General features: G+C 38.0%; 1 long non-coding RNA gene across 3 annotated transcripts in view; it reads right to left on the bottom strand.

Moving 5' to 3' along the window:
* LOC120762173 (uncharacterized) overlaps positions 1-27,239 on the bottom strand; it is a 53,130-nt gene extending 25,891 nt beyond the window's left edge. For all 3 annotated transcript variants that reach the window (XR_005703851.2, XR_005703850.1, XR_009208466.1), the window contains exon 1: positions 27,107-27,239. This is a non-coding gene — a long non-coding RNA (uncharacterized LOC120762173). The remainder of the gene's footprint in view (positions 1-27,106) is intronic.
* Between the last annotated feature and the right edge of the window lie 353 nt (positions 27,240-27,592).

Here is a 27,592-nt window from a genome sequence, read left to right on the forward strand (position 1 = left end):
ATGCCAGCACTAGGTGTTTAGTCAATTGTTATAAAAAACCTTCAAGAGCAGGAATAGATTTTTAAATGTTGAGAGTGCTGCAAATTGGACAAAACACATTTTATGTGTAGGCTCTAAGTTTAATGTCTGGAAAAAGTTCAGATACAAATAACACATTTTTGTTGTCAGAAACAAGATAAAGTATTTTGTGTTCCATAAGAAAAGAAATCATGAGAAAGAGAAAAATGCTTATCTTAGAAAGGTCTATATTTTTGCCTACGTAATTAAATTGTTGCATTAATTATTAGAGGTGCTCAGGTCTCAAACTAAGTGTATTTCGTAACAAAGTCAATTACTTATGTCATGGAGATTGCTGGTTACCCACATACTCAAACCCTCTGTGTTCTCCTGTTTAATCACTGCTTTATTTACTTGGAAAAGTGAAGAAGAGGTTCAGGATTGTACAAATGCATTATCCTCCCCTGCCTCCCCAGGTTTTCACTCATTTCTAAAATGATAAAACATAACAGTCACTCACCCAAGTCAGACCACGATCTAATCCTGCAATCGTTAGCCTGAACCTCCCAAACTTTCCTCTGCTCCAAGGAAAGGTGGAAGAGCAGCAGATTTTGAACAAAATAACTTACAAACATGGGGATGTCTTACACGTGCAGGCGCCAAGTGAGAGGTTTGGGAGGCCAAACGACTGCAGGCTCCTCATTTTGGAGCTTCGGCTGGCAGAGACCAAACTGAGCTCATGTGGAATGAAAAATGCATCACCTGTTACAATATTAACAAAGGACTTCCTGACACAGGGCTCTGTTTCCCCTTCCAGAAAGCAGACGCTGCTGCCTGAAAGCTGAGGCTAGTAATGGGCAAAAAAAACCCACTACCACCAAAACCAACCCAAAACCTGAGCCAACTGGCAAAGATCTGACCACCTTCACTGAAAAATCTGCTGTCTCTTGAATGATAAAGATTATTTCTAACCTTTGATAAAAAGCTCTTTTGAGGCAGCATCATCACACTGCTGCTTCTTAGGGGCAGCTGATAGAAATTATCATCAAGAAACTATTTAAGTGGCATTTGCAGCATTTTCTCTATTGAAGAACACGACCTCTGATGACAAGTAACTGTAATTACATATTTTAGCCTGATTTCAGGGCTGAACAAAAGAGAAACTTTTGACAAACTCCCCCTCTGCCAAACGAGCTATACAATATATCATTAGTGAAAGTAAAACTGGTAGGGTTCAAACGGGGCAAAGTCCTTGGAAAGAGTGCTGAGCTTGCCAAACAGTAGCAGCTTGTGTTCTTTGTGCCTCGTGTCTAATCACTCGTTTGTGGGCTTGGTGTTTTCCTGGCAGCTGCTCTATGGACACAAGATCAAAAACTGTAGGTGTAAACAACGTAAGATGTGTTAGAAATGAAGATTCCATCAAAAACTACCTCTGCAAAAGGAAAAATAAAAGCTTAGATTGCTGTTTCTGTTTGGAAGGCAAACCTTGCTGAATTCTGCATGAAGTCATTAAATCCATACTACAGAACATAGATTTATCCCTCATCGGGCATTTTTTACAGATTTCCAGATTAAACACCCTCTTCCAAGTGTACAAAGAATCCCTGTCATAACAAATTTTCTTTTATGCTGCTTTGTAAAATAGCTTGAGAAATTTCGGTAGTTCCACACTTGGCCTTATGCTTTCAGGTTAGGCAGCTCTGCTGTTATTGTTGTTTTGGTCCATCTTTACATTACAAAATAACTCAAAGAAAAAGAGTAGAGGCAGACTCAGAAAAAGAAAGGAACATAGCAGACCATAGCCAAGGTCTGAATGTGGTTTCAAGCACAGAACACAACACAACAACAACAGAAAGCAATGATGATGTCCAGTCCACAGATCCCCAGGAGAAGTCCTGAAGCTACAAATCTTCTGCTCAATAATCACAGCAATCAGGTGACAGTTAAAAAGTTTAGAACTGGGGAACCAGCTAAGATTTCTCTGATGATTCTCTTCATTGCAAAATGTCTGCAGATGTTTTTAACCAAATATCTGGCAATGCCCTCTCACCTGAGCTCATGGATTGCAAGTCAGCCAGGCAGGCAGCAGCCCATACAAAATGCCCAGTTAGTCTCAAGCCTTGCCCAACAAGGAGATTTTTCCTAAGTTTTCCATACAATATAAGCATACAAGTAACTTCTACTTTTCAGGTCTGGATTTTAGGAATGTGAGCAATCCTACATCTACAGGAGGCACATATGGACTACAGACAAATCAACTACATGTACATAGTACAAATATATTTTCAGTAAGTGCAAAAGAAAGGTTATTCCCTAGGTCTATAACAAGCGTGACCTGGTCCTACACTGAATCTGAGTAACACAGGTTTGCTCATGAATGTTCAGAGACATAAATTTTAGAGACACAGCATTGCTAATGTAACTCAATTTTCAGTCTTTCAGTATGCATTATTACAAAGACTTATCAGCAATAAATTTACTATTATAAAAATGGTTTTCACATCTACAATACCAAATTAAATTTTGGCTTGTAACCAGAATCATGTACTGTCTCAGTATCCTATGTTTTATGAAGCAGGAAGAAATTGAATTGTGTGCTAAATACATAAACCTCACATAGAAACCATTTCTTTTACAAATAATACCAGCTAATACAATAATTATTTTTTTGAATCTCCAATTACAACATTGAAAATGAGTGATTGCAATAAAAGTATGGATTTTTCTCTGCCCTATTAGATACTGGTACAACTACTCCTTTATGAAGCCATGCTTAATATTATTGATATCAAATTATAATAAAGTTTCCCAAGCACTAAGCAGATACATGGATTCAGTAGAACAGAGCAATCCTGGCTGTGGCATTAATCAATTTAATCAGCCTTTTGCTGCTGTATTTTATGAATCTATATTTCTCCATTTATTTCTTCTTTATTTACAATTGTTAATCTTCATAAACATGTCTCAATAGGCTGAAGGGAAAACCTGATTCATTTAATTGTTTAAGGACCTTCTTATTCACTTGCATCTGAAATCTAGAATCCCATTCACTCCTGTAACCTTTAAATCACATTTCTCCCACACCACACAACCTGACAGATGTCAGTCTCAGCTCAAGATGAAAGCAGAGATGTGTAAAGCACAGATGAAGTATTGTGACAGGTCTGTCCCTAAAAACTACATGGTATCTATCTCACTAACCAGCACTGTTAGGGTACCAAATGCTAACCTGCATCCCTGCTTTCCACAGAAGTGTTTTGGAACAGAGTCTGGTGGATTTAAAAAACAAACCTGTGTCTGATTCTGCCTGGCAATGGCAAATTCCCCCACTGAGAATTCAGTCCAGCCCTGGACTAGAAGGGCACAGTTTTACAGGAGTCACTTCTTCCAGCACTGATAGGGAAACGTGTTCATTACACCACCTCCCAATTTTCTTCATCCTCCTTTGCCACTGAAGCTGCTGCTGCCCCTAAAGCCAAGTTCAAAGTCATAAATAAGAAATACAAATTCCATGCCTAATATTTGCATTCAGGCTTATCACATCCACATGCCCTATAAGCAAACACTGCAAGATGGCCATGAAAAAAGGTCACCAGAAACCAGAAATGTGCACAGAGCTCTGCACCTTTACTTGGACCCATTCCTTCTTAAATGACCTTCTTGTGCTTCTTTTCTAAAGCTGTTCTGGGTATTTTTGGGCTGCAAATGCCTCAATGAAGGTTTGGGGTTCAACCTCTATCCAACACCTATAAAGAGACAGTACCTGTGACTTACTGGGGAATATTTATGTGAATTCTGCACTGCTAAAAGGAACACAACAAAAGGATACTTTAGACAAATGCATCAGAAATGACTAAGGAAGAAATTAATAAGACAATTTATCCTGCCTTATGGCAGAGGAAGAGAACAGCAGGCCTCAAATCTGTTCTCTGCCATTCTGTAACGTTTACCATGTTAAAAGGAAAAAAGGTTCTTTTATAGGAATTATTCCATGCAGTGGGCATTCAATACATGGGACCTGTTTCGCTGAGTCCCCAAATGAAAAGATTGTTCCCATGTTTAAAGATGTCAGTCACATGGTGCTATTTGCAATGGAAAAAACTCCAACTAATGCCCAATACCCATGTTTAAATCCCCTCCTAAGCATTGTAAGAACCAGTCATTCTTTTTAAATGCATCCCTGGATGAATGAAGATTATTTTAAACATTTACAGCCCACATTTGTGCATCTCATGGCTGAACCCATGATTGCAAGTAACTGGTAAAATTAATATTATGCTGGAGTTGAAAGTCATTCACAGGGCACCTCCTCAGTCCAATCCAAACCTTTTTATGACTATGAACAGGTAATCAGCAAAATATTCTGTAATATCTTAATAATTAGAATCTTATTTGATCACAAGCATTCCTTATGAGTTTACAATGTATTTTCTTTGCATCTTAAAACTATCAGTAACTCTTACTTCTGAGAAACAAACCACAATTTGATTTAGAGCTTGATTCAGTATTTAACTACCAAGCTGCAAAACAGAAAAAAAATACTCAGTCCTCAAAAAATAAGACCACACAACATTAACTGAAAAAGAAGCAAAAAAGTAGAAGAGCAAAGAATATTTCACACCCCAGTGATAGCAGGGAAAATGTTATAGATTTTTCTGTGTTTTACTACAACCTTCGGCTCATGAAATCGGTAGAGCTAGAGATTTCCATCTCCGAAATCACAAGCTAATACTGGCAACATGTTAGGAACACCTAAAAACATGTCCATACCTACAGAAAGGTGTCTGTTGTCTCCACCATTTCTAGATATCCAGTGACTGAGACAACTCAGAGCACTTCCTTCCATGGTGGTGAACAGCCAATCAACACAGAAAATAAAAGCCAAGAAAATATCCTGAGGCATATTTCATTAAAGCATCTATTAGTCACTCCATTTTTAAATAAGAACATGTATTCAAATAAGAACCTCTGAATAAAACACACTGAATTTGCAGGCTATGCTTCACATTTCTTCTGAGTTAAAAGAAACTTGCATTTCTCTACGGAATACACAAAATGATTTTACCCCAGCTCAATACTCTACTGGCTTTCAGTCTCATTTCTCCTTCACCCAGCACACGTTTCATTTCTGAAACTAAGAGTTTGCCTTTGTGAAGTTCTTCAGGAAAATATAATTGGATAATACATAATTACATTTATATAATTTTATATAATTAGATTTCCAACAACTCGTTTATGGGATAATATGGCACTCACACTGCAGAATCAATGCAGCTCACAAATTAGTAGTGGATTTCATCTTTGCAATGCCTCAGCAAAGCATTATATAGAGGAGGAGCTGAAGCCAAGTGTCACTTAAATTACTTGCTGCAGCAGCACAGAAAGTCTGTAATTGATCCACAGATGTAATTGGAACCCTGAGTCAATATTCACTGTCCAAACCTCAGATAATGATTCCTTTCACAGTAGATAAACAGGAGAGGATTTGGCCATTGGGCCCCCTTTCCACTGTACCAAATGTGAAATGTGTCACAGTCGAGCTCCTCTTCACCAGGGCAATTCCTACAAGTTCATATCCTACTAAGTTTGCCCCACTCTAGATATAATAACAAATAAAAACAGCAATTGTTTTGGACAACCGCTATTTATCAGTGAAATCTTTACAGATTTAAAGAATCAGAGATCTCCTTAATGATTTAACACCAAATGGGTTGCTATCAACATTAGCTAAGTTACTGCTGCTTTATAATTACTTCTGGTTTGATCAAATTTCTATTCGAATTTAGATCCATCCAGGAGGGCTGAACCCACTAAATCCTCATCAAAATTTTCTGACATCACTAATTAATTAACATACATAATCTATTTTGTTCAAGCATCCTGAAATTGAGTCCATGTATAAGATTTTTATCCTTTTGATTGTCACCTGAAAATTCTCAATAAGGATGCCAGAACAGAAAGAACATCAGCTGACAAACACAACTCACTCTGACAAATTACTAAGCTTACCACAGAAAGAGGTAAGCAATAATAAAAGTTTTTTACAGGAAAGCCAGCTTATCCTTAGCCCTTTATAAGACACTCATAAGTCTTCAGCAGACCTAAAAGGAAAAAAAAAAAAAGAAGAAAAAAGACAAAATAATATCTCCAGTGATAGCTCAGAATGCTTTTAAAGCCTTCCTGAGTAGTTCCTATAAAAATCAAAGCTCCTCAAGCTGAAGAGCTCAAACTTCTGGAAGAAGCATAGCTATAACAGCCAAGGAAAATGTGAAATACTTCAGCCTTTGAAAGGTCACCTCAGCACATACAAAACTGAACATTCCTTCAGCCTGTCCCTCTGCAAAAAGAAGAAACTGGAGACAGTGGTGAATAGACAGGTTTTCATGCACAGTTTGGAGCAGCTGATATTTACAAAACCTTGTCTTGGTAGAAATAAGATGGCAAAAATGCCAGGACAGCCCCTAACATATTACTGTCTATTGAGAAGGGAAAGCTGAGGTGTCATGGCCTCGATCAAAGCATTTTCATCAAACTTTGCAGGCTGGTTAGCTGGTCTGTTCAACAGTGACTAATCCTCCTCGAGGGCTTCCAGTTCTAGAACGCCAGAAATGTTTTCATATGCTTCGAAAACACAGAATAGCCCTTATCCTGTACCCAAAGCACTCCATCTTCCCAGTTACAAATGCTTTTGTAGATAAAAGGATGGAGCTTAAGGCTATGCAGTTTCCTCTGCTTGACATCCCTTGGTAATCAGGTACCAGACTGACATCCCTGCAATATTTCCTGATCATATCTGGCTCTTTGGCATCTGCCACTCAAATAAATCCAGTCTGAACAATTCCAGAAAGCTGCAGCACAGATCTCCCAACTGAAACTCTGCTTTAGCAGAATTTTTTGTTAGCTCCTGAGTTCATGATATAATGTATGACAAAGTGGTGTCAAGGTTGGTTCCTAGTTAAATAAACAGGATTTGGGTTTTTTTTATTTCAATATGGATGCATAGAAAAACAAATTAAATCCACTTTCATGCTTTGTTTTTCCTACATTAGAAAGGAAAGGAATTGGTCTCCCTGTAAATTCTCCCTGTAAATGAAACTGGTTGTGGTCCTTGCCCACCTTTCTCTCAATTTTACTTTATGTTCATTTTTCAATCTAGAGGATGCCCATAAAATGGCTCCTCAGTACTTCTGTCACAACACTTATGTAAAGAAAACCCTACTAGGCTGATACTTCCCGAGGCTGCATTTGCATTTTCATGGGACCATAAGTAGCTGATCTTGAATAATTTAACAGGATCTCTTTTTTTCCTATCTGATCACCTCAGCTTAATTTAGGATATTTTAATTGCAGGGTCATTGAGGCTTTTTATTGGTGATGGATTTCTGGGGTTGATTTTGGAGAGAGGTTTTTTGGTTTTTTTCCTAATAGTTCTTAGAATTATGCAATTTCATCCACACCTTACTCTAACCTTTTGCCTAATTAAGAAGAATATCTTGGACTCCTGGACCACTAATTCCAGCCTGGGAAGCTCCAGCAGCAGCCTCAGCCACACTGCCTCTTCCTCAGATGTTCCTCATTGATCTGAATCCTTTCCTCAGAGCAACACCTTCACAGGGGGAACCTCTCTCGTTCTGGGTTGATGGATTTGGTGTAACTGAAAGGCTCATTTCTGTGGCATCAAGCACAAAGACAAAGCACCAGGCACAAAGAGCATTCCTGCAGTGAGCACAAAGATGTGTTGAAGAACTCAGGGTGGCTCAACAAATAAAAAATCTGCAATCGGCAATCAGAAATTGAGACAAAGTTTGTATTTATGGAGCATTTAGATTGCACCACGGAACCCGAATTTCATTTATCCTATGCCCAGCACATCAGCAAACAGTCACACTGAGATAAAGAATCATGGGTTTGAATTGTTTGGCCACTGTGATACCTTCCTGCAAAATGAAGCCTCTCAAAACTGCCATTTCTCAAAAGTGTTTTTGCTAAACAAAGCCCTTGCTCATCTCAAGATCCCTTTCCATGTGACAATGAGTATTATTCAAATGGACAGAAATTAAAGTTATTGCCTTGACAGAGAGGATGAAAAGAGCACAGAGAACTAACAACACTGTCAGTGATGCAACAAATCTTCCACTGCAAAAATAAGCAGCAAATAAGCGTTTGCAGGTGGCCAGACAATGTGATCCTGCAAAAGCACAATCAAACCCCATTTCCATGCACGTGATTCAGGTGCACTCAGAGGGTTTGTGCAACCTTAAATACTTCCAGCACCCCAGAACAAGACTTAACCTCACTTTCAGGGAAATAGCACGAGAGATTAAAGAGAGATGAAAGCTATTCAAATCAAGATAGTTTTAACCAAGGTCTTTCATAAAATACAGGGTATTTTAAAACATTAAGAAAGATAAAAAGGACTTTCTATGCATATTATAGAAACATTGTTTGATTTTAACAAATCATACATGGACATTTCCAACTTTTATTCAAGCGATTTTACCAGGGTCTGAAGCTGAGGGGGGCATTTGCATAAATACCAACATGAAGTCCCAAGTTCTGCATTTCCCAGCTATAGTTACTGCTCTTTCCTCAAAAAAAGAAGTTTCTCAATTTTGAAAATAGCCTGCTATTTAAACTGGCATCTAATTTATCAGACCTCTTTTTTCTTATATGGGAAATTAGTCCCCCTTTTTTAAGTGTTCAAAAATTAACATTTTTTTCATCTATTTATTCACGTATGAGCATTTACCTCTGAGTCAAAAAAAACCCCAAAGAGAATAGAAAGCATTGAATTAAAAAAAAAAGCAAATTAAAAAAATAGAACAGAAATCAAGAACAAATAACTTTATTCCACTGGTATGTCATCTACACATTAAAAAATACATATAGATTTCTACTATGTTAGAAAAGCAAACACATCAAACCAAGGAGTGGTTTTGGGAAATCCTTGGAAGAAATATGAACAATACTCCCCTAAAAGAAAAAAGCTACCAAACAGGAACAGCTATTGTGGTCTCTTTTCCCTAATTCAAGGATGGGAACTTTGCTTCCCAACGACCCCCCATGAGACAAAAGAAATATGAACAGCAGCAGGCAGAATTCTGCAGCTCTAAAAGAGGAGAATATGCAGTACAGCCAAAGTTAAAGGCAGATCAAAGAATCAAAATTATTTATGCTATGTGTGTGCATAATGGGTTCAATACAGAAAATACTTTTTCTTTTCCCATTGTTCGGGAGCCGCTGTGATCCTCAGAATATTTTAGTGTTATCCATGTAAAAATGCAGCCACACACGTAGCTGAATGCTTTCCCCTGCCACTCAGTAAAACACCTGGGATGCACAAAATGCACTTTAGCACATTTCCTTCTGTCTCGCTATTATGTTGGCACATTTAGAAATGACAGAAGGATTACGAAGCAAATAATAGCCCAGTGCACCTTTTTCTTCAAAAACATCGTCTCCACAAGGGGTTTGGTAATTTGCAGCATTTCATTTCTCATTCCTAGTAGTTACTGGACCAAGAATTGAAGCACTTTGCCTGACTAGTTCATTATGTTACACTTTTTAAAAGTTCGGGAGAGTTTCAGATTAAAACAGATACACCAGGCAACAACAACAACAAAAAAGCATAGGCAGAGCAACAGCCACATATATTTTGTGTCATTTCCTTAACACTTGATCAAAGAAAAAAGAACAAAGGGGAAAAAAGCAATGGGGGGAAAAAAAAGAAAAAAATAACCAAAGCAAAACCCCCTCAGAGCTACAGAATGGTTTTTATTTAAATGAAAATGCACATTAAATATTTGCTTTAGTTGCGTTTTCTCTGCTCACAGTTTGATCGTCACATCTCAGGACTTTTCAGAGTAGTAAACACTCACTGTCCCATAGGAAGCAGTAATTTACGTGGTGTTTTGACATTTAAGATATAACAGTTAAAGTTCCCAGTAGGCATAATTAGAGCAAAAAATGCACTAAAGTGAATAACCAGATATCATTTGTGCATTGATATTTGAAGAAATAAAGTCCTAACCACAAGGGTATAACCAGTCTTGAGAAGTATTAGACAGAAAAAGCCCAGACAAACTCTTAAAAGAAATGGTCAAAGAAATTGGGACTGGAAGTGCATAATTTAATCCAGATCCCAGAAGATAAGTAATTTACTAAAAACCTGACTTGTTGAATTAATGAATATATTGTTGGAAAATAAAACTCATTGCTATTAGATGAAGAATTATTGTACAATAAGCTACTAACTCACCTCAATAACTTTATAAAAAAATTCTTGTTTACCTTCTCACAAGATATACAATTCACATTTATCTAGGCTGGGGAGAAATCTTTAGGGTGTTGTCAGATTTGAAGAATATAATTTGAAGATACCCACCTTCTTTTTCCCCTATTCTCATGTCTTTGATCTTACATTTCTAAATTTGTCATTTTAGAGCCCCTGAATTTCCACGTTTCTGCTTTAAGAGCAACTCACTAAAAGCAAGCTTAACTATTTAATGCATCTTTTAGACAGACTAAGCAAGCCTAATGTTATCACCAAATTTATCATGATTCTTATACTCCAAAATCTTTTGTCCTCCCTCTCCAAGGAAAGCTGAAGATTAACATATTTTTTGCCATTGGAAATCCACATGGATGGGAGTTGCACACCTTCAACGTATCTGCTTCTAGAAGGATTAAAAGGGAGAAAATGCTAATTTCAGGTTTTCTGTAGCGAAAGTTGTCAACTAAAACTGCACAATACTGTCACAGATGTTATTTCTGCCTTCCCAGCCTTCCTCCAGTTACTTCAATAGATGTGCTCAGTACAGCCAATGCCACCAGTGAGCATCCAGTTAATTACCAATGTATGAACATCAAGAATTTTGGATACAGGAGAGGAGCACCCAGAGGAGCAGATGTTAAGGTAATCAGGGTGTATCAGTTTTCTTCATCTGAATTTAAGCACCTGCCACACATCAGTTTGCCTAAGAGCAGTTAGAAAAGCTTTTATTTCAACCGAACTTTTCAAACAGAGTTAATATTGTACTGAAGGAGCCTTTCCCCCTGCCCCCACAGGACATGAACCACACTAATAAATCAGATTAAATCAGAATAAATAATCAGAAGCTGTATCAGACCTTGGTCCAAGCTGTGTTTCTATCTCACTGCATTTCCATCTGCCTGCTGGTGGTATAAGGTGCTTTATCCCCAATGCCCCACGTGAAGAGATTTGTACACTTGGAGAAGATTGTGCAGTTAAAAAGCTTTTTCCAATACAACAAACAAATAGATCAAAATTCCACACTGAACGGCATTTATATTGACTCATAAATAATTAAGAAAAGCGGAAGGGGATTTTTTGTGATGACGCAGTCATTGAAGACATTAATACACATGCATATCTACACTTCACTCATATTACTATTCAGTGTTCATAACACCCAGTTTAATTTAAAAAAAGCCCCACAGTCCCCTGACAAGACTGTAGACCAAAACTAGTATTTGTCTCTTCCAAAGAGTTCAGAAGCCATAAGTAATTGTTCTGTTTGTGTAAATCATGAATGTGAATCCACATTTCTAACACTTCTGAACTTTAAGAAGGATAAACATCCAGATTTCAAAGGCAAAGCTCGGATCTTGGGATGAATTTGGAGCTTAGTTCTCATTTCCATGGATTTCAAGGACACAAAATTTTGGGAATTAAGCACAGGCCTCTAGATAATAATCTTGATTAAGCTCTGTAAAGGAAATATGAAGAAAGAGAGTACGACAACTGCATTGCTGTTTGGTTTACGAAATGAGAAAAACATCACCAGCAAAGGATACACAGGATTTAATGTTACATAAGCAAATAAAAATGTGTGTATGTGTCAGTCAGCTGTCAAACAACATATACCACATTAGGAGCACAGGAAGAGAGGAGCAGCATCACACAATAAAACCTCCATAATCCTTCACATTTCATTCCATGGCCCAATGATTATGGGGCTGGAGTGACTCGGAATAAAGAGATTAAAGCCTATTCTTGCTTTCCCATCAGTCTGCTGAGTAATCTTCGGCAAACCATTTGATTTTCTACACATCAGCATCCCAACATGACAAACTGCTATGACATTTAATTCCTTTATAAATCACCTTGACATCCAGTGATGAAGACAAGCTTTATTGTACAAAAAAAATGAAAAAACCTCAACAGTTGGGAGCCATTTAGTAATATGCTTAATAAGACTTGTAAAAAGACTTGTAAATGTGTAAGAGTTTGACTTTTGTCAGCTTAAAAAAGAATGAGCTTACTAGTTCAAATTAGTATTTTTACTTTCCAAGTCAGCTGTTCCATCTCTGCAATTGTTCCAACCCTTCCAGGATATAAGACAATTACGAAAAAACCCTTCAGGTTTTGGGGTTTTGTTGGGGGTTTTTTGGTGGGTTTTTTGTATGTTTTTGGGCTTGTTTTGTGGGTTTTGTTTGTGGGGTTTTTTGTTTGTTTTGTTTTTTGTGGGTTTTTTGTGTTTGGGGTTTTTTTTTTTTGACATGGCAGTATCTGAAAAATATTTATGAAATATTCTCATATCATACATTTCAGAAACATCCCCTTAGTCTACACCATATAACTTCCACAAAATAACTAAGGATTGGGAGCCAGCTATGGATCACTACCTATTTATGATGATTTTGTTCTCTTCCATTTTAATTCAGGAAGACCAGGCCATTCTTCCAGCAGTGCACTTATAAGTAGGATATTATACTTTTTTTTTACAAAACTTTTACTTTACATGGAAATAATTTTGCCTGAGCTTCATCTGATACAATTTTAAAATTCTCTTCACATGGCACACATACCTTCTAAAGAAAATGCAATGTTGAAAATCCACGTCTACCACAATTCTATCACACAGTGCACACCAAAATACCTCACCTCCGCTCCTAGAATTCCCATTTTGTTTTAAGGAACTGGATTGAAGGAGACCCTCTCTTCCAAAAACATGACAATGTTTTTAGCTTCTCCACTGAGGGTTAAACAGCTTTTAAATCACCCTCCAACTGCTTTCATCTGCAGACTACACTAAAACATGTGTTTCTCACAAATTTTTACATCCTTATTAAGCACTCCTGGTTAGCAGAAAAGCTTTTTAAGCTTGGATAAGCTTTTCAGAGAATCCAAGCTCAATTTTTGAAGAAAGTGATCAACAAAACAGAGGAGAACATTTCAGGATGAAAGAAAAGGCTCAAGAGACCACTAGGTTGTTTGTATTTGCTGATAAATACTGGCTTAATTTTGATTAAAATGTTGGAGATACGGGAACATAAGTGCAAATTTTACTGCATCTCACACATTAAGATGAAATCAGGTTTCCTTTAAATAGGCTCAATGTTTCATTAAATTTTAAAAGTGTGGTAGCTGCAGCTTCCCAATTAGACATGAAATATGAAATAAGAGCTTTACACACATCAGTGACTCTTTGAGGCTATAATTGCATGAGTCTGAATGTCTTGTGCTGAAGATACCTCCAAAAAGCCTTAGACACGTGGGGAGGTTCTCATTTTCCTTGTTTCCATAGAATTCAGGTAAAATTATCAGCAAAATAAAAAGCAGCAAGGTTCCACTGTCTCCTCCACCAGAAATACCAAGCTTTACAGAAAGGATTTGCAAAACTTATATTTAGCAGCTCTTAAATTCCCACAATCTTTTCCAACACGTACATTCACGTAACATTAAGAGCGAGAAAATACATCTAAACTTTAAATTAACACTGCCACATTCCCACACAGACCAATGACTGAAAGAACTCTGCTGAGCAGCTGGCAGACTTCTCCATTTAAATAGCCTGCAATATTTTAATTAAACATTACCTGGAATTTACTGCGGAGCTCTTAAATAAGAGTCTATTCCAATAACATTCCAAACTAATTTAGAATACAATAAACTTTAGCTTTCTATTTTGTTTTCTGTAGCTCGCAGCTTTAGATAAGTTTAGAAGAAAATGCTCATAAAGTCTTTTATTTATGTATATTTTTATATCTATACATCAGTAGCTAGATATGGATACACCTGCCAACTTGAAAGAATGGAAGATGGAAATTATTTTGTGAAATGCTTTGCCTGACAGAAGTTACCTTCAAATGAATTCGTATTTCAATAAATAATTTTGACTGCACACATAATTATGATAAATATAATGGTTGAATTCACCAGGCAACCACCCATTACCCACATCTAAAGCACTCACAGCTAGATATTTATAGAGATGTATCCCTACAAAAGCAAAATAAATCCTCATACCAAAACACACAGATGCTAGAACACAGATTTTAGTTTGATAAAAAGTGATTAATAGAAAGTGATTTTTGTTTTCAAGTGTGTTTTTCAAGAGGGGGGGCAAATGGACATGACTTGGACCTAACAGCAAAAATCCTATCAATTTTGCTTCCTCACCTAACTTGAAAACGTAAGTGTGTAGGTTTATTTCTAAAAAGACAGATATATATTCACATATTCTTATTTCTAAAGCCACACCTACTTCCCAGGCCAGATGAGTGAAAACCCTAATACACTGTTGGGACTAGATAAGCTAAACTTTTTAGGTACTTTATGAAGCACAAATTTATGTTCTGACAGAAGAAAAATAAAGGTGTTTCATATTGCTGGACTGGCAGTGGCAATAATATTTAGAGATACTTGTGCAGGTATGCTTATGAACAACAGCACGGATATGATGACAGAGCAAAAAGCAATTGAAGAGAGAGAAGAATGCAAAGCTGCCAAAGCAGAATTAAGGCTTTCAGACTAGCAGAAAATATCCTCAAAGAGAAAAAGATTAAAAGATGGTGCCTACATCCCCAAACATTTCTAAAGGTAGGCTTTGATGTGAAAAATGACTCCATCCCCACAATGGCTTTGAGAGGAAATGGATGAATTCCTCTTTTAAAAGCATATATTTAGAATAAAGCAATGACAAGAACTGCATCAAGCCAAGTTGCAAGGGCTTCCATAACCATGTAGAATAATTAAAAAAAAAAAAAAAAAAGGGAAGCTTGTGAAGACCAAATCCAAATTTTCAAAATTCTACGGGTTGGTTTTTTGTTTTTTTTTTTTTTAATGAAAATTCCTCTCTGGGCTATACAGATAATACTGCTGTAATTTAAAACTCCCCAAGCTCTTGCACAGCACACATATTAAAAGATTGAAAATAAGGACTGTGACAACAAAGGTATTTATTAATCTAAACAAAATTATGGCTACCATTTACTCAGAACACAGTAAACGTTTAAAATGCTAAAATAAGTCTTTAATGGTCTTTGAGGTGGGTTTTTACTGGTTGTTACCTGGTTTGTGAGGGAGTTTTGTTAATTATCGGGGGTTGTTTTTAAACAATCATCAAAACAATCCCAAATCCCAGAAAAATGAACTCAATCTTTAACGCTCCTCACTGCCCAAGCTGATTTAGAATAACACCCAAAGAAGCATCTCCTTTATTTGGGATGTCCATTTTTTCTGGGGTTTCAGGGTTTTTTTAAGCAAGCATGATACTGTTTTTCTTTTTAAATCGAGATGAACTGTGCTAGGAAATACAAACAGGACATTTTTCTCCCTCACATTAACAGCAACCAGACAGCAACATCAAAAATGTAAGGGGTTTTTTTTTATTTATTTACTGAAAGTAAGAAAAAAAAATAAAGGCTCTTTGACCATGTCAAAAGTAATACAGACATTTCTAACTGTTTGAAAACTACAGACAACAGCAGAACAAAAGATTGTCTGAAGATGCAAGGAAAGCACTTCCAAAAATGCTTTATCCTTCTTCTGTCTAGGAAGGTAGGAGCAGAAAAGAACTAGCATTTTTTTTTTTTTCTTTCAATACTCTATTCCCAAGGATGAAAAGTTTAGACCCAAGAATGTAATTGATAAAACAAATTAAAAATACATGATTTTCATTCAACAGAAGATATTATTGTTCAAACCAGTGGAGGAAGCAAAGACTGAAAAGCTTTTCCAGGGCCTTATGCTTCAGTGAAAGCTCAGGGTTTGCTCCAGATCTCATCTGGCACCAAGTGCACATTTAAAAACAAAGTTCTCAGCAACAACCTGTGTGCTCACAGAAGAGACTCAGATCAAAGTGACCCCAGACTTTGTTTTCACACATTTCTCAACAATCTGGCCGCAGGAGCTGGGCGCACCGCGGGCAAGGCCGCCGCTCACACCAGGCCGCGACGTGCTGCTGGCGCTCTGGAGGGCTTTGAGGGCACGCCTGGAGCCGCTGAGAACTTCGGGATTGTGTAAAAGCTGTAAAGACGCTAAAAGGCATCCAAAGGAGGCTGCAGAAGATGGTGCAGGGTCTGCAGGAGAAACCTCCAGAGCAGCAGGCACAGGTCTCCTCACCCTCACGGGCGGGACTCAAGGGAACGGGGTGAAGTTGAGGCAGGAGATGTTTAGTTTGGATTTTAGGAAAAAGTTCTCCACCCAGAGGGTGCTTGGACACTGGAACAGAGTGCAGCCCCTGGGCAGTGGTCACAGTGGCTGGACAACGCTCTCAGCCTCACGGTGAGATTGTAGGAGAGGTCCTTGGAGGGCCGAGGGTGCAGCTTCCATGACCCTCGTGGGTCCCCTACAACTCCGGGTATTGTGGAAGTATCTGGAAAATATTGGTACTTGGCCATCTTGCTTTAAATACACAGATGAACATCTAAATGAAGGAATGATCTGTATGGAATAAAGTCATTGCTATTACCACACTCAATTAATTGTAAGCAACACTGCAGGGCTTCATTTTTTCTTACACCCAGCCACAGAGTGAAGTTGACACGAAACATTCACCTTTTAGAGAGAAACTGATTTCTAGTTACAGCTTAGCATTTTTATCAACCAGTATTCCGTGAAAGTTGATAGATATGGAAGGTAAGGTACCTGAAATTACTAAGATCAAGGGTTAAAGCTCCAAATGATTTCCTAACCAATTCTGTTTCGTAATCTAAATATGACAACAATTAAAATGGTACATATGTTGTCTTTTCATTTGAAGGGAAATCAAATCAATTTTAAAAAAAGCCCTGACATTTTAAACTTACTGATGATGAACAGAAGACAAGAGTAATCCATGTGTCAGAATTTATAACGACGTGGGAATAGTTATAGGGGAAAATACTGATATTTTCCATATTTACTGCATTTCCTGGTTGCCCGGCAACTTGAAATCACCTTGTGATTGCTCAAGACTCCAGACTAGATGCAGCAAGATACTTGGAAAGCCTGAGCTTAAAGCCCTTAATTAGGAAGCATTTCCCTCTCAGAAATAATTCAGAAGTACAGTATCATCCTTATGCAATTCCTGGGGAAAACAACACAGAAATTTCAGGCCACACAGTTCTAAACAGACAGCAAAACCTTCCAAGGTGACAAAAAACATAGGAGTTATATGTAATCCTTCATTTCTCTGGGGAGTAGATACAGAGCCAAAAGCAAAGATTCTGCAGGGTACCTGGGGCAGAGAATCCACCCATGGGCAGAGCACCCGCAAATGTTCTTTTAGCGATCAGTCAGAAGAAAAAGAGTGGATGATCACTGTACCCCCTGCAAACTCCTCCTGCCGAAGGGAAGCGTGTGAAGAGAATATCAAACATTGGCATTCTTAAAAACACTCTGCCAGAAGAGGGCTTCTGATTAAAATTGGTATTATTCGTGCACAGAAAACATGCAAGCAATAATCCTCCTGGTTTAAACCTGAAATACAGTCTGGATTTTTACTTTTAATGTCTCATTGATGGTAAAAGATGTGTTTATTCTTAATTTTATGACAGAAAACACCTTGGCCTATGTGTGTAAATGTTTTTTTCTGGGCAAGTCCATAAAGAATTTGTTCATCACCAACAATCACATTCTGAAGTGACTGTAATAGAAATACAAGTACAGAGCACATTTTTCATGGTTTTCACAAGTTCAGCACTTTGGATTAATCCAAAGACTTAAGCCAAGTTTCATGTTAACACAGCAACTAATTAAACTCGGTTTGAACATGAGGAGCTCTTCCAAAATTGCTGCTTTTCTCTATTTTCACAATATGAGATGAGAATGAAGGCTTTCTCCACAAGCATAGGAGCAGTGGTAAATCAAACAGAAGAACTAAGAGAAAAAAAAAAACCCTGATGCTAAATAATTATAAGCCAGGCCACCTCATAGGTGACCCAACAAAAGATGTCCCCATACTCTTGTCAACACTGGACATCAAAAACATTTTATCTCATGGGGAAAACATTCCTTCCATGTCACAGCAGGAGCAGATGAGCACTTGGGTATTTCTGCATCTTGGGGTTTCTGGTCATCAAGGAGCAGGAACATTTTGTGCTCATTGTAGTTTTCCAAAAGTTCACAGTGAATTCAGGATGCTACTGACTAAGAATGGATTTCAGACAACCATATCAGTTTTCAAGGCTCTGCTTAGTGCCCACCAACCTACTTCAGCTAGAAATTTCTATGCTTCCATTCCACCTCATTACAATCAGGAAGCTACCAGCTGTGTTAAGAACAAAAGTCACTTGTGACTCCCGCTCCCTCTCTCAGACACATACCATGGTTTGAGGTTTAAAAATAGAGCAGACAAAACCTCCCATGGCATTTTATGTCATTTAATTTTCATCTCCATCTGATTTTGAAGGCCTTGCAGTAAACAGCAATGACTGAAAACAGCAGATGCTTCTATTTGGGTTTTGTTTAGGTAAGTATTGCAACAGAACAAGTCCACTATAACCATTACTTTTGACATCTTTGAGACCTGGCCTGCCCTGTGCATTAGCCTGCCTAACAAGATAGCTTAATTACACATATTTGACTAAGCATACTTACATAAGCATCCAATTATAGCTTAAAACAACACTCAACATGCATAGCCATCTGTTATTGAATGTATCTGGTGTTCAGGCATAATGGTGCGCTCAGCTTCTTCCTTTCCAAGCGTATTAAATATTTTCTGCAGCCACCAGTAAAGAAAAAAATGGCAAAGCAACCACTTGGAGTGCAACAACGCATTACCTTGACAATTGAAAACAAATTTACAGGAAAATCTGCCAATATTCCCTAAAATCCCCTCAAATCAATGTCATTTCCTTTTACTAAAAAATTACAGATAATACTAGAACCAGCACTTGCCAACAACAGAAGCAAAACTGACTTGAAATTCTTCTACCTTTTCTTTTCAAAATATTGTTCAATGTCATTTTCCTTCTAGGATAAACTACCAATATTTCTGCCACCGAAAGATGAAATGACATTTAAATACGTCTCAGGAGGAAAGGAGTCAATCAGCACAGGGAGAGATAAATGCAAGATGAGATATATTTAGAAAGCACTGTAATGACACACTGTTTTGCAGTGGGAGGCATTAAAAACCCTACTATTAGTCACTTTTTCTAACTAGGGAACGATGATATTGCTTTTACCAGTCAGACACGGTACCAAGCTGCAATTACCTGCAGAGCTTAATGTTAAATTGCCAGTGACAATCACAGTACACACTCACCCCAAGACTCAACCACCATTAACATAAACATCCACATCATCTGCACCTAAAACCAATATACTTTATCTCAAAAAGAATTATTTCTCCCTTTCAGGAGACTTTTCCCTCCCTTTAGTTCAACCTTTGTTCTCTGTAAAGAAGTTTTTGTAAAAAGAGCTGCTCTAAGAATACACTTCAAATCACAAGTTCATTCCAAAAGAAGCTGAAAATTATTTCATAAAATCAGTTTACAGGAATATGGGCATTTTCACAGTGAGAAAAGAGAGGCCTAAAAACATGCCCTACACTCCTAGAAAAGCTCAAGAATAAAACCTATAATTTTTCTAAGTTTAAGTGAAGCACCTTAATTTTAAATTAATGCTGCCTCCCTAGGGTGTTCCTTATTTCATTATTTGATGAAAGAAAAACTCTGAATATAATCCTTTTTGCTTTAACAAGCTTTTCTATTTGAAACATTTTTTTGAAAAATGTTCTAAAGCCCTCTCCCTTCAGCAAAGAAAAATGTTTGTTTCTCCTTCCAACACCTCTGTAAAATCAGTTGTAACACATTCACTTTTTGTCAAAGGAGGGAAAGAAACAAGACAATGATTTTTTTAATATACATTAATGTTAAGCATTAATCCATAAATTAAAAAAAAATTAAAAGGAAAAATTGTATTAGTGACTCACAGTAGAAAAATTCTTTTCCCCTCTACCTACATACTGAAGGCCATTAAAGTAACTTACACCAGGCAGCATGGTAGAAGAAAGGCTTTGGATTCTATGTGCCACTGGACTCAATTTTCAAAGGCATTCAAGAGCCTATGTCTGAAATTTAATAAAAGTCTTCAACCGCTTTGAAACCTAATTTCAATTCAAGATATTCCCTTCGAAGGGCAGGACACTTCCAAAAAATATGTAGGAAACTGCCCATAGGGGAACAGGAAGAATCATTAGATAAGGAATACCTGCTGGCACGTAAGGAAAGACACGAAGAATGAAGAATACCCTGTTCCAAAATTCCCTAAGTGGGGTGAGGAACCGATTTTCATGGTCAGATGCAATGCATTTATTCAGGCTGCAAGGAGGTTTAAAATAATGCAGCTAACAACAATAATGCCGGAAAGGAATTCAATGGCTGGCTTATGAAGCTTGTGGAAGCTCATCCCAGCTTTCTTGAAAGACAACCAAAAAAAGCCAAACAAAAAAAGTCCAACATTTGAGACACATGTTTATCAACCTAAAAAAACAAAAAACAAAAAAAAAATAAACCAAAAAACAATACAACAACAAAAGCAAATCTTGAAGTGTAGAGGTTGGGCAAGACTTTTCCTTGCTCACATCACTCTCCTTTACCCCACCACATCCCTATCCCCCCAAAAGCCATCTCTTCTGTTGCATTTTCCAGTTGATCTGCCAGAGGATGAACTCCTGAACAGCCTCTGCCAGCCCCTGCTGACTTCAGGTGTGCACAAAAGCAGGAAACACCTGCGGCAGAGCCAGCACAGAGCCTGCAGCACCCTGGGGCTGCTCTCCAGACTCAGCCACCTCTGTGCTCTCCCTGTTCCCCAGTCCTGCACGAAAAATGCTTCAGCAGCAGTCCTTGAGTGCAAAATTCTTTAATTAGGCTTTGAGGATTTTTTTGTGTGTGTGTGTGTGTTCTTATTTGCTGTTGTTTCGTTTTTCAACACAAACAGATTGGCTCTGTGGAAGGGAAGAGTTTAACTTCTACCCTCGTCCTAAAGTTCCTTGGGAGTTACATTTTCTCGTTTAATGATTCAGCAGCGATAAGGGAAGCATACACGATGCAAATCTGTTAAATATTCAGCATATTTTACTAACCAAATGACAATCTGCAGGCTTGAAAGCTTCTGTGTGATAATACCCCGTCGAATGACCTCTCAGATTTATTCTCTAGAAACCATGCATTAGACTCAATAATCACACTTTGCCATTATCGTTTATTCTGACCTAAAGACTGATTGTGAGTCCACAGGAGAAAACTTTTCCTGATAATTGGTTGTAGCCCACAAGAAAGGACAAATTTCCCCTTGTTTAAGGTGCCTCTTGATAACACATAAAGCCAACAGGGGAGGCATGCATAATTTTCTATTTTTTCTCAAGATATGCATGTTTTTCTCCTGAGTTTGCACCACTATTTTGTCCAATCACTTGCTATTCTACTTCCCTCAAATAACTCTGGCATAGAGACACAACCAACTGGGTTCTTCCTCTTCTTCCAGGGGAAGCTTTGATTTTGACAGGATAATAAAATTAAGTCCTTGACAAAACCTCCTTTGCATACAGGGTTGTATGCAAAGATTTTACTTTTTTCCTAGAGGTCAACAGTAATTCCAAGAAAACTCTACTGAAAAGCGTACAATGAATTTACATGTAACTGAAAACACAATAAATAACAAAATACACACAATACAAACTGAAATATTTGATGACCCCCTAACTTCTACTGCTGTCTCCCCCCTCCCACCAAATAATTTGTTATACAGCTGAGGCATAAATCAAAACTGGAGACCAAATGAAGTTTTTCCTCCTTCCTTGTGTATCAGTTTGCCATTACCACTGTTAGAGGTAGATTAGTTCTATTCTGAACATAATTACAAGCGCCTGTTTTCACATTAACCAATATATATATGTGTATAACCTCAATAAACATTAAAAAATGAATGAGAGCCAAGAAAAGGCATCAGATTTGTACCCTGCAATAATATTTATGACACCAGCTTGGATGATTTATGATCACCAACAAGTTAAAGTCTAAAACGGGTGGGAAGAATCAGGAGGGCCCTGAAACAGAGGAACTGAATGATATTGAAATACTAACATTGTAGCAATATTTCCATCTACTGGGGGCTAGAGATAATTAGCAAGCACTCAGCAGCTGCCACATCCTCTTGTTCCAATTAAAGGAAAATTGATAAAGTAAACATACTTTTTACTTGTATGATTGCGCAATCTGGCCCCATGATTTCACATTTTTCATACATGTCCACAACATGAAGACATAAAAATAACAGGATCTGTTAAAAGCTGCTGAAAATAAGCAAGAAACCCAGGTGATTGAGAGCTGCAGATAATATTCAGACAAACTGTAAAGGATTGCAGAATCAGATTCTGACAGAGAGCAAGCTGTTTTTTCCTTCCCATTTAGCCTGTTTCCATTTTAAGTTTTACAACTTATTTCTCTTCCATTCTTAGTTCCTTTTTCAGTTCTTAACATAAAAAGACAGAAATTGAGAAATATATGAGAAGTCAGTAATTCCATTTTATGGATAACCCTTCAATTTTTATCTTTGCTAAGCAGAAGAAATACCTTCAGGCTCCCAGACCAGCTTTTCAACTCCAAACTGTGTAATCTGCATAAAAACTACGAATCTTCTTTTCATCTTCCTTATATACATTATTGTCCCCTTCTTCCTATGAATATTGTTACAATGACAAGTGGAGGAGCACCCACTACGAGAGACTGTGTAATTACACAAAACTCTTTTCCTTGAAGAATCCTTTGGGTTTGGCTTAAAGGCCACATTTCAGGGAATTTGCAACAGACACGTGCATCCAAACCTTCATCAACTATTTTCTTTCTTTCACAAAATAAAAGAGTGCTATGTTACATTAAATACTTTTTTCACTGCTCAACAAGCTAATAACTTTTCCCACATTCATCTTCAGAAACAGCTGAAACTTGTCAGAAGCTTTCCGTAACAACTCCAGGCACACCTCTAGCACAAGGTTTATTACAGCAAGTTAGCAAATAAAAACATGCCTGTCCAAGGGAACTAAGAATTGCTAAATAATGATTTACAGCACAGCCCAAGAGCATGAAGAACCCAAAATTTCCCACTGCCCAGTTCTCACATTTTATAGAACACCTCTTTTAAAGAAGCACCAGAGTGAAACATCAAAATGGAGTGGTGCCATCAAAGTGACAGTGAGTCAGTGACAGTCACTGGGTACAACTTGTATTTTTGTGAAGCATTTGGCATCTGAGCTGCTGGGAAACACAGGCTGTGGAGGAACCTCATTCCTCATCAGGTCTCACGTCAGTTGCTGTAAAAACAAACCTTGCTAAATAAAATGCAAGCGCAATAAGTTATCATCTCTGGAGTTTATATACTTCTGAACTTACTCAGCTGCTGCCAAATAAAAGGTCCTGCTCAGGCTTTTGTACAAGTCAAGCTTGCAAACCTCTATAGAAAAGTTCTGGAGTGAAAAAAAAAGGCAAAAATTTGGCTACACAGATTTATAAGGCTTGTTGCTCTCCCTCATCCACTGTGCTTACAAACTGCTTCCACTTCAGAAATGCTGGCAGTGCTTCATGATCTCTCAGAAGTCCAGAGACATCTCTGCAGCACTGGCACAGTAACTCATCTGATGCTCTGCTTTGCTGAAGCTCCATCCTCTTCATCTTTTCATTTTGCTGCAAAAAAATTATTGCTAGCTGTCCCTGAAGTGGAAGAACAACCAGTTTATACAGGAAGGGGCTAAAGAGAAATCTGAAGTTATCTCAACCAGCTGTTTCCAAGGGAGTTTAATTTTTCTGTGGCTTGATCCCCTCAAGCAGTTTTTATTGCCTTACTATCAACATCCCAACTCCTCTCCTCAAAGCAAATACACACAGTGCTTTGGTACGACAAAAACCTGCTCCCAAAGGACCCTGAAGCACTTGGCAATAAATTGGACTTCTGAAATACCATTTTTTCTAAATGATAACAACTCAAACCTAAGAACATAAGCCTCTGTAGAGCAGCAATCTAACAATGACAGCAATTTGACTGGGGTATGTTATTTGACAGATATTTTGCACTGGCAAAAGGAAACAGGGAGCCCCACTGCAGCAAAGAGAAACCCTCGTTTTTTTACTTTACTTCTTTTCAGTTTTACTTCTTTTGCCATTTAAAGTATCTCTAAATCTGAACTGAAGGTACAGATCTCATTTGTATTTCATGCTGCTCAATCGTCTGGTCTTTCACTAGAGGACAAAGAGAGCGTTTTAGTTTATCTTGTAGGAATCTAAGCAATACTAAACTATCTCTACCAAACCAAACAAGGTCTCACAAACATTCCCAAATATAAGTATGTCCTTGTAAAACATGCCTGTGAGGACCCACTTTACAATTAGCCTGAGTGATTAAACCACGTGTGGAATCTGGATTTTAAAAGTGCATCCTCAATCAAAAGACAGATCTTGGTGGTTTTAATGGTAACCCAAGAAATTCTTGTCAGCTCTTGTGAAACTCCAGCTATTTGAACTTCAAATACTTCTCTGGCTAAGGAAAGCTGGTTTTTTCCACTGATTCACTCTCAGGGTAATTTTGCAGCCTAGTTCTACGTGGGCTCAGTTTGATATTAAGGCATGTTTTAAAGTTTCAGCAGCTGCATAATCCCCAGGAAGGTTACTGCACAACCTGCACTTGGCACCACCTCACTGAGACCTCTTACATTCCCTTTGCGGGATCTGCCACCACTGGGGCAGGTTCAAAATGTGAGAGTTCAGCCCTTAACTTCAAAAGAATGCTAATGAGAAAAAACGCAATCAGCTTTGACAAACTCCAATCAAGCAAGCTGTAATTAAAAGGCATCTCTCCAGATCTGATGAATTACATCAACATCTATTACTCTCCTTACCTCACTTGCCTTCCTCCTCAACAGGTAGATTATATTCTTTACTTTTCTGCATCACAGAGTAACAACCTGTGCCAGCCCAGTTGTCTTTACCATGGAATTAACGTCTGCATAATCAAAGAATATCAACTAAAAAGTACAGGGTCCAGGAAAATAAAGTATTTCCATCATTACTTTGATTGAAAGGAGTTCAAGCATAACAGAGCCAGCAAATTCAAGCCAACACTGCATAATGCATTGTTAATACGTAAACTTCACTCAAATTCCCATCCATTAAAAATTTATATTTCTAAGAGGAGCTCCTAAAGTTGTTACTATGATACTATCATATAACTCTTACAGATAATAGAAAACTAAGACATCTGGCAAGGCTTTTACCAAAATTAAGCAATCATTCTTTAATTTCTGAATGCTTGCAATGAACTATCATGAACAATTGTTAGTTGCTAGTGCAGTAAGCTGGTCATTTCCACATTCAAGCATTTGGTGAGTGACTTGTCTATTATCTGCAAACAGAGAAGTGTTAATTCATGCAATAAGTTTGATTCAGCCTGACTCAATCATGCTGCATTTCAGGAGGTAAAATAATTATTCTCCCCTTCTAGTTCTTCTCTGGAATATAAATAAAACAAAAATCCTTCTTCAGTCCATCATAAAGTCAGAAAGCACTAACATCCCTATCTGCTCTATATTCCCTCTGAGCACTTCAAACCAACTCATTACCTTCAGGTGTACCTGTCCTGCTCCTGAGCTACCCAGGCTGCAGTCTGGGGTCTGGCTGCCCAAAACCTGGCAGCTGGCAGCTCTGGGGGGCTGTGCAGAGATTTTGGCATTGGGGCTCCTCCTTTGTGCAGCTCACCAGCACACAGCACCCTGGAACACGCAAGTTCATGTATTTTGCTCAGTTTGACCTGAAGTAAGTTTCTGGACATCAAAAATAGCAAACTTCCTTGCCTGCAGCTGGCAGCCCAGGCTGCTCTCCTGGCACATGGCTGAGGTTTTCTGGCAGCACAAGCCCTGCCTGAGCCCACAGCAGCACTCCCATCAAAACACACTTCACCCCTCATCTCCTTCACTAAACAGCCCATTCTTATTTTACAGTAAGTCCTCACACAAAGTTTTCTTTCTTTCTCAAGGTTTTCAAAGGTTGGGATGTTCACAGGAGTATCCAGTGCAGATCAAAAGCAGGAAAATCCGACTTTGCATCTGGTTGTGCCTCTGCCTTAACAAAAGAAAGCACAGCTCAGCATCGTGTATTTAGTAAGTTTTTCATGCCACAAGAGCAGGCAAATGTTGGGTGATGTGATGATAAACTTTAGCATCTGTGTGGGGTTTTTTCAGTAGGATGATCAGGGCTAATTAATACAGAAATTCGGAGCTGGCTGGTTTTGTTCTTGGACAGTGCACAGGAATTTAGACTTGTTAGTAAGAGATATCCTTAAAGAAGTCAAGTAGAAGCTTCCTAATTTTCAACTGTATGACAGCTTATATAATTGTGCCTTTAATTAGCCCCAAACAATGACTTGATTCTTCGTGTATCACACTAGTTGAAAAAGAAACTCTCATTAAAATGGGGGGGAAAAAAAAGACAAATAATACAATCACCACCAATGGTTATAAACAACTATACTGTCGAGCAAGTTTCTCTAAAGTGAATTTGTTGTTTCCTCCAGGATATGATGGATTAGCTGTCCTGTCTGATTTAAAAATGCATGAATCACTTCCTCCTCTGTACACAGGATGAGTATTTTAGGTACAATTGCTGAAGTTTTCACACTCCTGAGCGCCCAAGGGTGGCTGCAGGGCTTCTCCTTGTGGGGACAAGTTTCATGTGGGCACATAAAGTATCAAACCACACCAGGCTGACCAAAAGAAATTCATCCAGTTTCCTTTTAAGTGTACCTTTTAAGGGATACCTTTACATGTACTAATGAAAATACAGCGTTTAACGTCTCCTTGTAAATTTAGTAATTTATCATGCTACTCACCTTTCCCTACAGCCCACAGGTACAGAAAATACAAGCTGGAAGATTGATCTGGACATGCATTTTTCCTGTTCTTATGCCGGAAGGTGTTCGGAGTGGTTTCTTGTGGCAAGGAGGGAGCCAGGGCCAGGTGACCTCTCCCAAAGCCAGAAGAAAAAGACAAATGCTCCCACCCTTCCTCTGATGTTTAACCTGTGTAGCCCGGAGGTGTATCCATATTCAATTGGTTAATCAGGCTGTCAGCTTCAAAGCCAGTCACCAATTGGTGTTTGCCACAACTTTCTTCAAACAAGGCAAAACCACCACGTTGTTGTTAAAAAAAAAAAAAAAAAAAAAAAAAAAAAAAAGAGCACTTTCAAAGAACTTTCACATTCTATTGGTCAAAAACTGATTCCTTCACCCAAGTCTTCTCATTTGTATTATCCTTACAGTTCTATGAAACCAGCTAAAACCAATTCATTCCCAATCATTTTTCCATTTTCGATTTAA

This window comes from Hirundo rustica, chromosome 21, assembly GCF_015227805.2.
Source record: "Hirundo rustica isolate bHirRus1 chromosome 21, bHirRus1.pri.v3, whole genome shotgun sequence".
NCBI classification, from domain to species: Eukaryota; Metazoa; Chordata; class Aves; order Passeriformes; family Hirundinidae; genus Hirundo; species Hirundo rustica.